Source organism: Nannobrachium achirus (assembly GCF_963921795.1).
Source record: "Nannobrachium achirus genome assembly, chromosome: 12".
Classification (NCBI taxonomy): Eukaryota; Metazoa; Chordata; class Actinopteri; order Myctophiformes; family Myctophidae; genus Nannobrachium; species Nannobrachium achirus.
In genome coordinates this window covers 10675632-10693409 of record NC_137832.1, presented here as the reverse complement: position 1 = coordinate 10693409, position 17778 = coordinate 10675632, and positions in this window count along the sequence as shown.

The following is a 17778-nucleotide window of genomic DNA, read 5'->3' as shown; positions in this document are numbered from 1 at the left end:
TCTGTCTTTGTTTCTGTCTAATAAAATATATTAGCTCTAATTACCAACACATTATTTCTTATTATGGCTTTATTCTGTCTTATTATGTCTTATTATGTCTTAAAGTGTACTGTAAAAGAGGATGGGACCGAATAGGGTTGGTTTACATTGTGCTGAACTAAAAACACCTCCATTCACATGAGGAAAGAAGCAGCTTGAAAAAAGAGAGATTGAGCATGCTCGAGAAATTTCTCGTGTGATAATCCATGTTGAAAGAGTCATTGGAGTTTTGAGGCAAAAATATTCCATTCTAAGCTCAACTCTGCCTGTAAGTCTCATTAGAGTGAAACAGGATGACACAGTGGAGGACAGCCTTATAGACAAGATTGTGTTCTCATGTTGTGCTCTCTGTAATCTGTGTGAAGTCATAGTGCCTTCGGGTTGAAGTGAATATCAGTTATCAGTTAATATCAACGTTATTCAAATAACCCAATCACCACTGTTGGTCTAAAAGGTTTTTTTCCCCCCCCAACCTTGATTATCTTGAATGTGAACTGTGAGACATGATTTTCATATTAGCTGGGGAGAATCTGGTAAAGTTTGTGCACTTGGTGCAAAGTTTTTGATTTTTGGTATGGTGTTAGGTATGGGTATAAGGTTTTCAAAAACCATCGCAAACAAATTGGGCTCGCCCCCTAGTGGTCTGTTTGCAATGAATCAAATATTCGATACATCAGTACTGGTTCAAACCCCAAATAATTGATGAAAGAGTTTTTTCAATGGATTCTGTTACTATTGGGTATGATAAACAACATACTAAAAGTTTATGAAAAAATAACTACCGGAAAGCCATCATTTTCAAGATGGCGTCCACGATGGCTGCCGGGAGCTGAAAATGCCTTTAAACTGGGTTTTAATGTGTAAAAATTCATAATAAATCTGCACTTGGTGAAGAGTTTTTGATTTTTGGTATGGTGTTAGGTATGGGTATAAGGTTTTCAAAAACCATCGCAAAAAAGTTGGGCTCACCCCCTAGTGGTCTGTTTGCAATGAATACAATAGTAGATCTGTCAGTATATGGTTGAAACCCCAAATAATTGATAAAAGAGATTTTTCAATGGATTCTGTTACTATTGGGTAGGATAAACAACATACTAAAAGTTTATGAAAAAATAACTACCGGAAAGCCACCATTTTCAAGATGGCGTCCACGATGGCTGCCGGGAGCTAAAAATGCCTATTTAATGTGTAAAAATGCATATAAAATATGCACTTGGTGAAGAGTTTTTGAATTTTGGCATGGTGTTAGGTATGGGTATAAGGTTTTCAAAAACCATCGCAAACAAGTTGGGCTCGCCCCCTAGTGGTCTGTTTGCAATGAATCAAATATCAGATAGGTCAGTATATTGTAGACCACTAGGGGGTGAGCCCAACTTGTTTGCGATAGTTTTTGAAAACCTTATACCCATACCTAACACCATGTCAAAATGTAAAAGCTAGTTACCAAGTGCATATTTTATATGAATTTTTACACATTAAATAGGCATTTTTAGCTCCCGGCAGCCATTGTGGACGCCATCTTGAAAATGATGGCTTTCTGGTAGTTATTTTTTCATAAACTTTTAGTATGTTGTTTATCATACCCAATAGTAACAGAATCCATTGAAAAATCTCTTTTATCAATTATTTGGGGTTTCAACCATATACTGACAGATCTACTATTGAATTCATTGCAAACAGACCACTAGGGGGCGAGCCCAACTTGTTTGCGATGGTTTTTGAAAACCTTATACCCATACCTAACACCATACCAAAAATCTAAAACTCTTCACAGTGCAGATTTATTATGATTTTTTACACATTAAAACCCAGTTTAAAGGCATTTTCAGCTCCCGGCAGCCATCGTGGACGCCATCTTGAAAATGGTGCCTTTCCGGTAGTTATTTTCCCCAGATTTTTTTAGTATGTTGTTTATCATACCCAATAGTAACAGAATCCATTGAAAAATCTCTTTTATCAATTATTTGGGGTTTCAACCATATAGGCTACTGATGTATCGAATATTTGATTCATTGCAAACAGACCACTAGGGGGCGAGCCCAACTTGTTTGCGATGGTTTTTGAAAACCTTATACCTATACCTAACACCATACCAAAAATCTAAAACTTTGCAACAAGTGCACGAAATTGATGATTTTTGACCAGATTCTCCCCAGCTATATATAATGATGCAAGTAATGAACAAGAAATGTAACTGTATATATGAAATAAATGTCACATAGCATCATTTTCAGAGTAATATTTATTTTCAGGTACGGTAACTATATCAAACATATAATTTTCTGGCCCTGTTACAGATGTTGTCCAAAAATCATGCAGATCGGTAGGCTACACAGTATCTCTGTAGCCATTAAACTAAACAGGTATTTCTTACATTGGTGCTCCTACAAAAATCATGCAGATCCGTACACAGTATCTGTAGCCATTAAACGAAACGGGTATTTCTTACATTGATGCTCCTACGGTACATATTATCATGCAAGCACCAGTTAAAGTTACTTTCCATCCCTCATATACTGTGTGCACAGTGCACATCCCATAACCCACACTGCACATCATTTCGGAGCTCATATCTTTGAATGGGTAAGGGCTAGTGTAACAAAAACAAGGGTTTAATTATTTTTTTTACATTTTATTTTTTACACTTTCTTTTACAATTTCAGTAGTTATCATTGTGATAACTAGTGTCAAGTGTATACATGTGCTAATCCCTTTTTTGAGTGCAATTGATCTCCCTTAAACACAAGCTGTCCTACAGCTCAGATGAACTCCCATTTCGTGAAAACCATTTTCCTAACAATTCAGGCAACACTGCATACTTAAAAAACATTGTTGCCTTCCAGAGCATGTGAGCGGAGTGGAGCGGATAGATATACCGCTCCGCGCTCCAGGGATCCGTGGTCCCGCTCGCTCGTCGCTCACGTCGGCTCCCCGGCCGCTCCGCTCCCCCCCGCTCCGCCGCTCACCTTGATTTGCGCATTAGTCGCTCACCGCTCGCTCCACGCTCCGCTCTCAAACAGTCTTCTCATCAGCAACAATTACAACAAAAAAAACGGCACAAAAGAAAAGCCGTGTTTTGCTCAGAGTGGCTATTGAAACACATCGGCATTTGCTGAAGACGCTCGTTTCCATTTGCGCTCTTTTCTGGAGCATTTAAAGCAGCTAAGACGTTGTTATTTATTGATTAAATAAATTATTAACTTAATTGGGAGCTGAGAGACAGTGTGCGGATTCATTCTCCTCTTCTTCATAATAATATATTACCATCGTGATCGTATGACAATTAGGCATGCAAGTAGGCCTATAGTTAAATAACTGTAGGTTTATCATTAATATAGCTTCATTTCAAATTAATGGTTAAAGTTTCTAGTTGAAGAAGAGTAATGGAAACAGATAACAAAAACTATAAAAAAAATACACGGACCGAAACAGACCAACTTCTAGGTATATTTTATTACCAGCAGTGGCACAACAGGTGCCAAATAAAATGAGGTGTCGGTCGGAGGAGGCCGACAGGCCGTAGGCCTATTATGCCTATATTAATAGGCAATGAATATATGACCAAAATGGAAACAAATCCCGTCTTCCTAAATTGTAAATCCCAAAAACCTTGTTCTGTCTGTTATCCTTTTAGCTTTAATGTCTGACTGTAATCTTGTGCACACTGCACAGTTTACATTTCTGACTAATAAAATATTAAGCATTCAATCAATCAATACTAGCAGCAAAATACAAGTAGAAACTGTAGGCCTATGGGCCACGCAACACACTGTGTGTGCTTGCTATTTATAAACGAACTCACAAAAACAATCTTTAAATTATTCTCCTGCATAATTTCACAAGCAAAGAATAACATGCAATAATGTAGTATAGGCTATATCAATCAACATGCACGTTGATGCAACTTCTCACAGTAAAACATAAAGAAAATACACATTCATAATGTGTTTGCCTCCATATAGCTATTTGACTTTATACATTTCAAGAAATAAAATAAAAAACAAAAATAACAAAAAGAATGCAACACTACTACTAGGCCTACATTATCTTTGAGTTAACTTTCAAGAACACAAGTTTGGCCAATGTCACAGGCTTCAAACTCATGCAGTGGTTTCGGCACAACAGACCAGCGGCTGAGAAAACCCTTTCTGCGCTAGCAGAGCCGCTTGGAATACTGAACACTTTTCTAGCTACCTTAGTCAGGCGTGGAAAATCCTTGGAGTTAGTTTTCCAGAATGCAAGTACATCTTCATCTGGGTTCGATCTTGGGGCGGAGAGATAGCTTTCAACTTCACTTTTCGCATCACCTGCATCTTGCTTCTCTGTGAAATATGATCAGAACATGCGAGGTCTCTTGATTAGGCCTACATCAGGTGCAGGTGCGGGGTCGGGAGATGCGGAGATGGTGGTCGCCACCGCAGACTGACCTGCTGCGCTCATTTCCTCAGCTTCTTTAACGAGGAGATCACGGAGCTCTCCAAGTTTGTTGCAAACCAACTCATCACGGATTATCCACTCTGTTTTGAAACGAGGATCTAACACTGACGCGAGGAGGATGTGTTTATCATCATAATACATTCTGAAGCGGGTGGAAACGTTATTAGACAGTGTTTCTGCAAACGAAGCAATGCTCATTGGAAGGGCCACGTCGGAATTGACTAGCAGGGATTTGAGCTCGGTGACAGCGGGGAGAATCATCCCTAAATTCCCAAGCTCCCGTTGCATTTTGTCGGTGAGGTCAGCCAGCGGTGACAATACTTCTACAAGGTGAGTCAGCCGACGCACGTCGTTTGAGGTGAGGTTTTCAGCGGTAGTCTTAAGCTTGCTTTGCCATAATGGATCTTTATCGAACAAGTTAAGGACAGACTCGATCATGTGTAACTGGCTGCTCCATCGTGTCGGGCAAGCAGTGGTGGGTCGCACACCCAGACGGTCGGTTTCCTCTGTGTTCTGACAACTCTTGCGCACACTTTTCACTATCTTCCCAGCTTTGATTAACAGGCGATTGATATCATCATGCTCGTTAATGGCGTCTTTAATGGCTAGCTGAAGAAGATGAATAGGGCATCGCAGGTGTAAACTTGACACAGTGAAGTACTGGTTTACCATAGCATTGACATTACTGGTGACCTCGTCCACTTGGTTTTGTGAGAGCTCAGGCAGTTCCTCCTCTTCCTCCTCTCCATCATCGGGCGTAGCGACCCCCACTTCATCCTCCTCTTCTTCCTCTTCACTGTCAAGGTCCGGGAGGATATTAAATGCCTTGATCATGTTGCTGGCACTGTCGCTCACAACCCGAATCACGCTCCGGTGGATGTTCCAATTTTTCAGAACACATTGGTATTTTTGGTAGATGCGGTCTGCTGTATGGCTTCCTGTAATGTGCTCACAGCTTAACACCACTGTGTGCCCCTTGAACAGCCCATCTATGAAACTCGCCACAATGGCAAGGAAACTGTGTCCTCTTCTATTTGTCCAGATGTCCGCTGCGAGAACGAACCCTTCTCCCATTAGCAGTAGATCCCTTAGCTTGGCTTCCATCTCTTCCATGGCATTTGGCATAAGAGTATCCCGGACAGTATTGTAGCAGGGCGGAGTATAACCCGGTTCGGCCTTACCAGCAAAGTGTCGCATTCCTTCGCGCTCGCCTGCAGTTAGAGGTTCGTAGTCCATGTATATCATTTTAAAAAATGATTCATCCAGCTCCCTTTTTCTTTCACGTGTGACGGTTGGGCCTTTTCTCCCAGTGAAGAAGCTCTGTAGCTGATCACTCTGTTTCTCTGTTTGTTGTTGCTGCGCTTCTTTATCTATAAAACAAACACATGCTTATTAAGTAGCCTATAGCTTACATTAGGATAATAAAGCTGGCTTTTGTAAATTACCTATATCAAAACGGCTACAAACCTTTTGATTTCTTCTCATTATGTTGGCGAAATATCTCCTCATGTCTCCTAGAGACGTGTCTTCTCAGATTCCAAAATGAATCTTTGCTGGTTGTAACTTTCTCACCACATTCTGTCTCGTCGGCGTCTTCTGTTTCTTTAACTTTGATAGTACATTTGTACGTCTTGTCTGTTATTTTTGTGTAGTATTTTGCAAACTCCATGCTTGTTCTTAGCTGTAGGGGACTTTCATAGCACAACAGCATACAAAGCACAGGTGCATTGTGGACCAGTGGGCATGGCCAGTTGTGTTGTGTATGGTGATTTCGCGCCCAGTGAGCGGTATTCGGAGCGGGCGGCGGTCGCCGCTCCGCGGAGCGGGGTACAGACCTCGCTCCAATGCCGCTCAGACCCATTTGAAAAGTCGCTCGCTCACGCTCACGTCAAAAACGGCCCGCTCCGCTCGCGCTCCGCTCACATGCTCTGCTACAGATATAACAATAAATAACAAAGTTCCATGTTTCTTTTGTACGTTTAAACATTTGTTTTAAACATTTTTACATAAAATGTAATTTAGCTTCATTCAGTGATACTTCAAATTCATCAGACAGAGCAGAAACCCCTTCACAGAAACCTTAACATATTGTTTCAATCTAAACAATATTTTCTCTTTGTCTTAAACTATACATTCCATTTTCTTTTGTCAGCTGGAAAATGACAAGTGCTGAGAGAACGAGAAAGTACAGGGAGAAATTAAACAATGACCCAGCAAGGAGAGAGGAGCCAAAGGGGCGAGACTGCATTTTCTTCAAAGAGCAGGAGGTTGTCTGTGGCATAGCAGAACCGCAACAAGGCAGCCGGTTTGCTACCCTCACCAAATACGACTGGCTGATGTACAATACAGTCTAATGTATTCACTCACTGGACTGGACAGTGGACAGTGTTAAGGTAGGACCCGAGACAAAACTAGCGAAAATAGCTGATCTCTCAACACGTTGTGCTGCGAGAGCTTGTAGATCAGCTATTTTCGGAGTTGCGCAACCCAGCACTCTTTAGCTAGTGGAGATGTGGTGTAATGTCATGATTCCTAATTACATTTGTTCAACACAAAATGCTGTGTTCAAGTTCAGGAGACTTCGGAAAAAAGCAATTTACCTGAATGCTGAGTTCTGTTTCCACTAATTGGTGTTAATAAAATGTTGCCTTGGCTCCAAGTGTGGCTATTCGCCTTATTGTCTCTTTAGGATCCTTCTGCCGTGGGCCGGCAGAAGACTTAGGTGTGCGTAGCATTCCTGTGCACATCCTCATCATCCATCTACTACTACAATTCTTTCTTATCCCATGTTAAAGCCCTACAATAATATCCTGTTCAGAAATATTAAGGCCATGTTATCCTGGGTAATTGTTTAATCAATCAGTAAAGTTCAGTACTCACTAATAGGTAGGTTAAAACACAGTTTGCTTTGACACATGAAGATATGATCATACGGTGTGAGACTAAATCATTTGGTGTGACATTCCAAATAGTGAAAAATCATACCTTTATTAATGATGAAACAAAAAAAAATGTATGGATTACATAGAGAATAGTATCAGGAAGAGTCACAAATATTTGTGTAATTTTAGAGAAAGTTTTGACAGAATACATTTAAAATATGTTGTAAGATCGACAACATGGGCCTCACACAGAGTGTCGATTATGAAAAAAATATACAGATATAATTAATTTTCAAAAAACTATAGTGGATCACTGGTTAGTTATGATAAAGGACTTTGATAAAGTGAGTAACTTAAGAAAGATGTACTCCATTTTCATTTTATGAACAATTATTTTCATGTCACACCATATGACGATTTTAAGCACAAGTACAATAAACTGCTGAATAAAGTCTGATTCCAATAAAATATCTAAAAACAAAATGTATTTCCATAAGGTTGAGAGTGAGTAGAACAAAAGTAAATAACTTTAATGCCTGCAATTTAAAGTTTTTTTAAAAACACATTTTTTGGGGCGTCACGTCACTGACCCAGATATGTGGGAAGATGTGTATGCGCGAAGATCCTGTAAAGATATGAGCTATGTATGTACAGTACATTTGACCACTACCTAGAACCAGGGGAGGCCTTAGCTATGTTTCACCAGTTTCAATTGAAACGGGCCTCAGCTACCAGGGGGCCTCCAAGAGCTAGCCAGCAAGCCTTGTTCAACTTGCAACACACATATAACACTTTTTAATAATCATATAACCTTGTTAATATAACGCCATTTAGGTCAATGCTATAACATTATGTAGTGATATAATAATAATATATAAATAGCAGCCAGTCATTGTCTCCACCAGCCGAAGGCTGAGGGAGAGTATGTTTTCCCCTCCGTCCGTCCGTCCGTCCGTCCGTGCGTGCGTGCGTGCGTGCGTGCGTCCGTGCGTCCTCGCAGTTTGTGAGCAGCTAATCTCAGTCACCGTTGGCCCGATCGCTGCCAAACTGAGCACACACACTCCCTGGATGCCAATCTAGAACCTCTGCCCCACATTTTTCAAATCAGCCTCATGGTGGCGCTATAACAGGCCGATTTGTGTGGCCTGGTTGTTACCAGCTAATCTCCGGCGCCGTTGGCCCGATCGCTGCCAAACTGAGCACACACACTCCCTGGATGCTAATTCAGAACCTCTGCCCCACATTTTTTAAATCAGCCTCATGGTGGCGCTATAACAGGCCGATTTGTGTGGCCTGGTGGAGACCTGTGCTCGGAAGAGCACTGCTTCTAGTTGACTATAAGTCAACTTCTGTGTGCGATTGTTGTGCGTCTACTGTGGCCTCGGTGCGCCGGCGGCGGCGCGAGGGGGGCCTCATCAATAGCTCTTGAAACGGGCCTCCAGATTACTAAGGCCGCCCATGCCTAGAACCTACTATCTCTCACATCTATAGATAGTAGTTCAGTGAAGACTGCTGTAGACTAACAACATCCTCACAACCTAATCAGAATGGGGTAGTGTGTATGTCTGTCTGTATGTCTGTATGTCTGTATGTCTTGCATCTGCAACTCCACGTTCAGCAGTTGTTCAATTGTCTAAAAAACATAATACAAAAATCAACAACACATGTTCCTTGCTGACCATCACCTTTTTTTTTCTTATTTTTTTAAACTTTTTTTATTTTTATTTTTAACTTTTTTTTTTTCCTTTTTTTTTTATTTTTATTTTTTTTTTTTTAAATATGAGCGCCCGTTAGGGCGCGATTTCTAGATATGAGAGTTTCTAGTTGTAATAAGCGACATGCTATCCCCTTCGAGTATGATCACAGTTTGTAACCTAACTGACATACAATGAGAATGGAAAAGTCCTGGAAAATATGTGTTGTGATTGTCCAGTAGTTTTTTTGAGTGGCAGCTGGTGGCAGCCTGCCCTCGACACATCCGCTTTTCTGCATATCAAGTTGGACGCGTTGCTCTAATCAACTGCATGATCTCGAGAATATAAAACATACCCTTTTTAGTGTGGTACGATGTGTACTTCCGTAGGATTTTTGTGCCAAAATTGATTTTTTTGCAGATCCTGGTTCTATAGAGTCCAAACTATGAGAAAATGATGGGTGCCAACTTTTCCGGACCCCCGCCCCCTTTCTGGGGGTCATCTAGTTTGGGACCTCCCAGAACAGTACGCCAGCCAGTTAATGTCCAATTTTCTTAATATTAAGATTGTTTTGTAGGTTTTAAAACATTCTGAGTTCATTTATTACACTTTTGAAGCAGACAGAATAACCTTTCTGACTTTTGGTTGGGGTCTTTCCTCACCTGGGACCCCCCAGACGTACCCCTGTGCCTATCTCAGTAATCGCTCTGCTCCTGCTCCAGAAAAATGTCATATTAGATCATAATTGAATAAATGTTTTTTGTAGCTGGGCTCTAAAAACAAAAATGAGTAGTTGGCAAATACCAGGGGTCTTCCACAGGGGCTTCAGGACCCCTAGGGGGTCCTCAGAGTTACTACATAGTGTACTTCTAATGATTTTTTTGTCTGAACTTAAATTTTTTACTGATTTGGCTTTTATAGGGACCAAACTGTGAGAAAATGATGAGTGTCAGATTTTCCTGACCCCTGCCCTTTTTCTGGGGGGTCATCTATTTTAGGACCTCACATAACAGTATGCCAGCCAGTTAATGTCCAATTTATAATATTAGAGCTGTTTTGAAGGTTTTAAAACATTCTAAGTTCATATATTGCACTTTTGAAGCAGCCAGAATAACCTTTCTGACTTTTGATGGGGGTCTTTCCTCACCCGGGACCTGGGACATTACAATCCTTGCTGGGCTCCTGCTCCAAAACAGTGTCAAATTAGATCATAATTGAAGCATAAACGCTTTTGTAGCTGGGCTCTGACAACAAAAATGAGTAGCTAATACCAGGGGTCTTCCACAGGGGGTCTGGGAGGTGTCCTCAGAGTTACTAAAGGGGGCCAGCTAAATCTCTGGTCACGCCAACCTCCCAGTCAGCCAAGACATCTGACTGGAAAATACCCCCCACTCTTTGAATTCCATCCATTTTCTTCAATTGGTGTTGGCATGGAGGATATGTGGTAGTAGTGCAGCTCCAAGTTCTTTGACTGAAATCCCACCCCATTACCCTGCAGTATCACAGATGCGGGGTTGTTGGACCAAAGTGCTCCAATGACTCCAATGTTGATGGAAATAAGTAAGCCTTGCCCAGCCCTGTGGCTCATAGGGCAGGAGTCTATGTCCTGTTTCTGTGAGGCAGCTTGATGTACATTAAGTACCCCTGGACAGTGGACATGATAATAGTTTGTCACAGGGACATACCCCAATCCAGCCTTTGATGCTGAGGTCATACATTCAAGATGTATGGCAAGATGACTGTGTGTGTGTGTGTGTGTGTGTGTGTGTGTGTGTGTGTGTGTGTGTGTGTGTGTGTGTGTGTGTGTGTGTGTGTGTGTGTGAGTGAGAGTGTGTGAGTGTGTGTGTGTGTGTGTGTGTGTGTGTGTGTGTGTGTGTGTGTGTGTGTGTGTGTGTGTGTGTGTTAAATGGGCATGTTGTTCTGTTCTGCGTGTCCGCTCTGACATCACACTCTGACTTCACTGTGATGGCACACTAACAGAATCCCTTTTATGACCATATATGGAGTTCCTTGATGTCTTCAATATTAAGCCCATATCTAACAGGACTTCATATGGGAATATGAAGTCCTGCCACACTAACAGAATCCATATATGGCCAAGACAGATGGCCAAGACAGCCCATATCTGTGACTGTGTGGCTGGTTCTATAGACAGGGATCTCCATGTATGGGCATAAAAGGGTATGATGTCAGTTGTCATAGACATCATAGGACTTTCACATAACAAATAACTGAGTCAGCATGTTTGGGCTCTGATAGCATATCTCCATATACAGTACATGGATCTCCATATATGGGTACCAGGGGACTCCATATATGGGTAACTGGTCCGACATACATCACTGGCCAGATGGCAAAGAATTGGCGCCCTGAGGCATCTTACTAGTAAATAATACTGAGTGAGAATACTAATACAGTTTCTAATATTATTCAAAAATAGATAGCAAATTGCAGAACTGGTTGCAAGAATATGGCCAAAACTGAAATAGCCATTTGGCTGGCCCCCTGTAGTAACTCTGAGGACACCTGGGGGTCCCGGACCCCCTTTGGAAGACCCCTGGTATTAGCTACTACAGGTACAAAAGCTTTTATGCTTCAATTATGATCTAATTTGACACTGTTCTGGAGAAGGAGCAGAGCAAGGACTGTATTGAGTACTGAGATAGGCTCAGGGGTCATTACGGGGGTCCCAGGAGAGGAAAGACCCCCACCAAAAGATGGAAAGGTTATTCTGGCTGCTTCAAAAGTGCAATATATGAACTTGTTTTAAAATCTTCAAAACAACTCTAATATTATGAAAATTGGACATTAACTGGCTGGCATACTGTTCTGGCATACTGTTCTGCGTCCTAAAATAGATGACCCCCCCAGAAAGGGGGCAGGGGTCAGGAAAATCTGACACCCATCATTTTCTGAAAATGTGGTCCCTATAAAAGCCAAAGCAGTACAAAATACATTTTAGCAAAGAAATCCTTAGAAGTACACTTCGTATCACACTTGTAGTAACTTTGAGGACCCCCAGGGGTCCCGAACCCCCTGTTGAAGACCCCTGGTATTTGTTACTACTTATTTTTGTTTTCAGAAAAAAACTTTTATGCTTCAATTATGATCTAATATGACATTGTTCTGGAGCAGGAGCAGAGCGAGTACTGAGATAGGCACAGGGGTCCGTCTAGGGGGTCCCAGGTGAGGAAAGACCCCAACCAAAAGTTAGAAAGCTTATTCTGGCTGCTTCAAAAGTGTAATAAATGAACTCAGAATGTTTTAAAACCTACAAAACAACCCTAATATTAAGAAAATTGGACATTAACTGGCTGGTGTACTGTTCTGGGAGGTCCCAAACTAGATGACCCCCAGAAAGGGGGCGGGGGTCCGGAAAAGTTGGCACCCATCATTTTCTCATAGTTTGGACTCTATAGAACCAGGATCTGCAAAAAAATCAATTTTGGCACAAAAATCCTACGGGAGCTGTTTTGTGGACGCATTGTACCACACTATTTGGATGAAAACAGGGTTCCATGGTGTAACGGTTAGCACTCAGGACTCTGAATCCTGCGATCCGAATTCAAATCTCGGTGGAACCTAAGTTTGAATACTACCTAGAACCTACTATCTCTCACATATATAGATAGTAGACTGCTGTAGATTAACGACATTATATATTATATATAATTTATTAATATTATAATATATATATTATAATAATATATATATTAATAATGGGTTTATTCATATTTATTGCTAATAATGAATGTTATATTTCATGATTTCATCACGGTTGTTCTTAAAAAGGGACCACACCCATATTGTGATCAAAACGGGGCCCTGTGGTGCAATGGTGAGCACTTTGGACTTTGAATCCAGAGATTCGAGTTCAAGTCCAGAGTTAAAATCTCGGAAGGACCTTACATTGAGGAGTATGTACCTTGTTACACTCGAAATAATATGTTGTCCGGCTTGACTTTGACACAATGCCGTACTTCCAAATGGCATCAGTCCCTGCAAACCACTGTTCACTTGTGAGACTGTAGGATGAACATGCATGGCATGTAGCTGTTTTTTCTTCTTTTTTTGTGCTTATAATGCATGACAAATATTTGCAACTTTTGGTCCATTCTATTCATGTTACTTTTTTTCCTATCACTTTTGTCAACTTTAAAAATGATGTAGAGAATATAAAAACATAACCTTTTGGATGAAAACATGGTTCCATGGTGTAACGGTTAGCACTCAGGACTCTGAATCCTGCGATCCGAGTTTAAATCTCGGTGGAACCTAAGTTTGAATACTACCCAGAACCCACTATCTATCTCTCACATACATAGATAGTAGTTCTGCCCAGGCTGGTGAAGACTGCTGTACATTAACAACATTGTAATAAGCGACATGCTGTCCCCTTTGAGTGACATCACAGTTTGTAACCTAACTGACATACGATGGGATGATGGCATAAAGGGACCACACCCATATGGTGATCAAAACTTCTGTCTGGATTAGGCTACTCCTCCTCAGACCTGGTGAGTGGAGGCTGCATTTTGTATTGGCTGATTGTTGGTGCAGTAGAGCATGACTCTGCTGCCCTCTGCTGGCCGTCCCAGGTAAGGTCACACCAGACTAGACATATCAGTAGACTTTTCTGTCAGACTAATTATTCCGCAGATTCAGCCCCATAAGCTATATTATTTCCCTCTCTGTTAAAAATAAATAAATAAATAAATCCCGGTTCCAAGCTGTCCCTTTCATTAAGTGGGGCTGTCCCGATCTTATTTAGTTTAACCCATGTCTAAAAGAATTGTTAATAGGTTTCTCGAATAACAACTCTTTTTGTGTCTGCTTCTGGCCTTTTGAGGAGCATCTTTCAGCAACACGCCCTGGTCCTCTCAACATTAGCCTGGCTTGGCTAGACTATTATACTAATGCAGCTAACTAACTGCATAGTCCACACCTTGTTTTAACATGGGTGGATTGTTTAGCTGTGCTATAGGCTATCTAAATATAGGCCAAGGGTTCCCAAAATGTTCAGGCCATGAGCCCCACATGCAAGATGGCGAGCAAACTCATCTGCTGCCGACGACCCGAAAAATCATTTTTTTATAGAATGTCCTCTATTGTTTAGTTTTTTTTTTAGTTTTTTTTTCTAGATCAGAGACAGTCATATTAAAAGTTAAAACACAGTAAATAGTGGTCTGATAGCTCAGGTTTAATGATGATCCTGTCCATAGAAAAACTTAGCCCTTTAGAGATCACCAGGTCTAGGGTGTGGCCCTGTAAGAAACTCATAACACTCTGTCACATCTGTAGCGATGTCCACATGTAAATTAGCATCACCAGCAATCAAGGTTCTCTCATAGTCAGTGGAACAGTTCAGTGGCGTCAGTTCAGCAAAAGCTAGGGTATGGCAAAGATGGGAGTCCTCATGGAAAAGAGGCATTACTAAATTTTGTATAACACGGTTCTATTGTGAAAATAGCAGATCTACATGCTCACAACGCCTCGCGCTGCAAGGCGTTGTGAGCATGTAGATCGGCTATTTTCACAATGTCTGAAAAAATATATACCATTTTGTCAAGCTGGGGAGAATATAATTATAATACCTTGTTAAAGTGACCATTTTGTAAAATGTTGTATTTGTAGTTATTTGACTGTAATTTAACAACATAATAACCAGCGCAGATAGACAAAAGAGACATTCATGGATTTATATTTAAAGGTAACTTTTATTTTCCCTCCTGAACCCAGGGTATGGCAGCTGCATACCCCTGCCATACCCGATTGACGCCCCTGGAACAGTTAGATAGAAGTTCTGATATTTCAGTAAGAAATAAGGCTTCGCTGCACTTTGGTGGGCGGTATATGGTGAAAATTAGAACAGATGATTGACTCTCAAATAAATTAGATGGTTACACCAACTAATTTATTAGTCAACACATTTGTACTGCTATTAGTTCAGTGGTTCGTTCCACGTGGGGTTGGTGTGCTTGTAGATCTGCTATTTTCACTAGTTTGTAGTTTGGGTCCAGGGCAAACGTATAATTTCTCTTTTGGGTATTGAGATAAAACGTTTGTAAACACATGTGCACCGAGTTAGAAAATTCATACATTGTCATTTCAAACTCTTCTCATACAGTAGAACTATACCAGTTCAAGTGTGTTCTTTTCCAGAGGTCAACAGCGCCTCAATTTTAAAGATTTATTTACTTGTGGACACTATGGAGCCTGCTTCAAAGAGGAAGGACCCTCAAACTCTTCCTTTGATCTTCGGGAGCAAAGAACCAGCAACCCATTTTCCATGAGGACTCCCATCTTTGCCATACCCTAGCTTTTGCTGAACTGACGCCACTGAGTAAATGTAATCCCCCCCGTCCGGTCCTTGGTCTACCACGGGCAGGGGCTTGTATATCTGCTTGTATATCTTCTATCTTTCAATAGTTAAAGCGCAAAATAACGCATATTAATGCGTTCCCAGTCTAAATGGGTTAAACCCCCTCCCCTTAGGAAGAACATTCATGGGGGGCCCGCAGTGAATCCTTGTACCAAGGACCTAGAATTTGGTGCGACACCCTGGGGTCTCCTCCTAGTGGGACGAGGACCTCCCTATAGGGAGACACTTGGGAGGCATCCCTACTCTCTCAAGCAGAACTTCTCGCCCTATCTCTACGCCCTTATCATAGTAGGCGGTACGCCGCGGTGTAGTCTTTTTAAGTCATAAAACTACAACATTACGTCATTACTCGCGGTGAAGAGCTATCCACCGCAAACCCCGACACATCTCTATGTTTTTACTTTCAGACAGATCTGCCCATCAACCCGTTCACTGATTGGTCGATCTAGACCAGTCAGTCACAGTGATAGGACTTCACCGTGACTGACTATGATGGCCTCCACTTGTTTTCTCACTTTTGGTGGATATCACATTTGCAGTGAAGAGCCACAGACTCTGATAAGGGCTTAAGGGAGAAGCCAGCCACCTGTTTGAGAAAACTCATTTTGTCCGATTATAGGACAGCAAAAGTAGCTGACCAACAAGCTCAACGCGCGTCACTTCGCGCCGCATATGAGGGTTCCACCCGATATAGAGAGAGACGATTGCTTTAAAGAGAGAAAGAGGCCCCCCTGATTCCCACATGTCACAAAAATAGGCCATTTAAAACTGAGAATGTCATTGAGTATATCAAGAATTGCATCAAGGAACTAATAAGGAACACATTTTGAAGCAAAGGGACTTGAGACGTGTCAATACTTCTAAATTCGTAATGAAAAAAGTAATGGAATCAATGGCATACAAGCATGTACAAATAAAATACAAGGAAGGTGGCACTCTGTGAAGTGACATCTTTAGTTTCCTATCCGTGTGCAAAGGGCTAATTGATTTCAAACTTCAAATATAAGTGCTGAATTACATCATTTACAGCCAGGGGGCAGTAAAGTGAAAACGTATGGACTTTTAAGACCATTTAATGCATCAAAAAATAAAGAAAGGAAAGAAATAAGACAATTACTATATCATAGGTAAACTATTATAAAAAAAATCACACCCGTGTGAAGTGGAGCTGTGTGTGTGTGTGTGTGTGTGTGTGTGTGTGTGTGTGTGTGTGTGTGTGTGTGTGTGTGTGTGTGTGTGTGTGTGTGTGTAGATCATGTGTACTGATTTTTGTGACATTTGAAGAAAATATGTAGGAAAAGGAGCAAAAAGTGTGTTTTGGAGAAAATTCAAGATGGCGGAAAATCTATCCTGGCGCAAATGGGCGTGGCTACGCCCATTTGCCCATCTACGGTTCAAGAGTTACGGGGCAAAACGTAAAGTGGGCCGTTATAGCGCCACCATGAGGCCGAGTGATGTAATTATTTTTCGATTCATTCTTAAAATCATTATGAATCTCCTCTCCGAGGTTTGAAACTGTAGCTCCTATGGTTTACGAGAGAAAAATACTTGAAAGTGATTTCTTGCATTGTCCCATTATAAGTCAATGGGGACAATTAAGCGTCGTTTTTTTGCCGATTACGTCGGCATGGTAAGGCGGATCGGAACGAAAGGTAATAGAACACCATTCCCGACCGAGCCGCACATTTTGATGTATATATTGCGCGAGTGGCGTAAATGGTGCGGCACTAGTTACGCGCCGAAGTTTAGGCTACATACAGACAGACACGGACGGACGGACGGACGGACGGACGGAGACCCACACACACGGCCACGTATAGGAGCGTTGTGACCACCGCTCAAAAAAACTTGGCCTAATACATGGCTTTGCATACGTCTGTACAGTCAGTCTAATAATATACAAAATTGTTAAAATGGCCAAACTTCAAGCTTGTAGATCTTGTAGGCTTGTAGACACATACTTGAATTGAAGTGGCCGACTGGCTTACTGAATCCTGAAGTAGGCCTAACCAAAGGGGGGGCAGACCTCCATTCAGAAACACCCCCATTCAGAAATACCCCCACTACTAAGGTTATGGTTAGGGTTAAAGTTAGGTTTAGGTGAAACCTCCATTTAGGATAATGGAAGTCAATCTTGAATGTTCAAAGGTTGGCTGCAAATTACAAAATATATTTTCTAATTAGAAATTTAGATTCACCCAGAAAATGTCAAACGTTTACCAATTGTGAAAATTGCAGATTTAAAATAAATAAAATAATAAAAGACAGATTAGCCAGATTAGCTAGATTCTGAGAACTTTAGCCAGAAATAGCAGATCTACAATATATATATATATATATATAT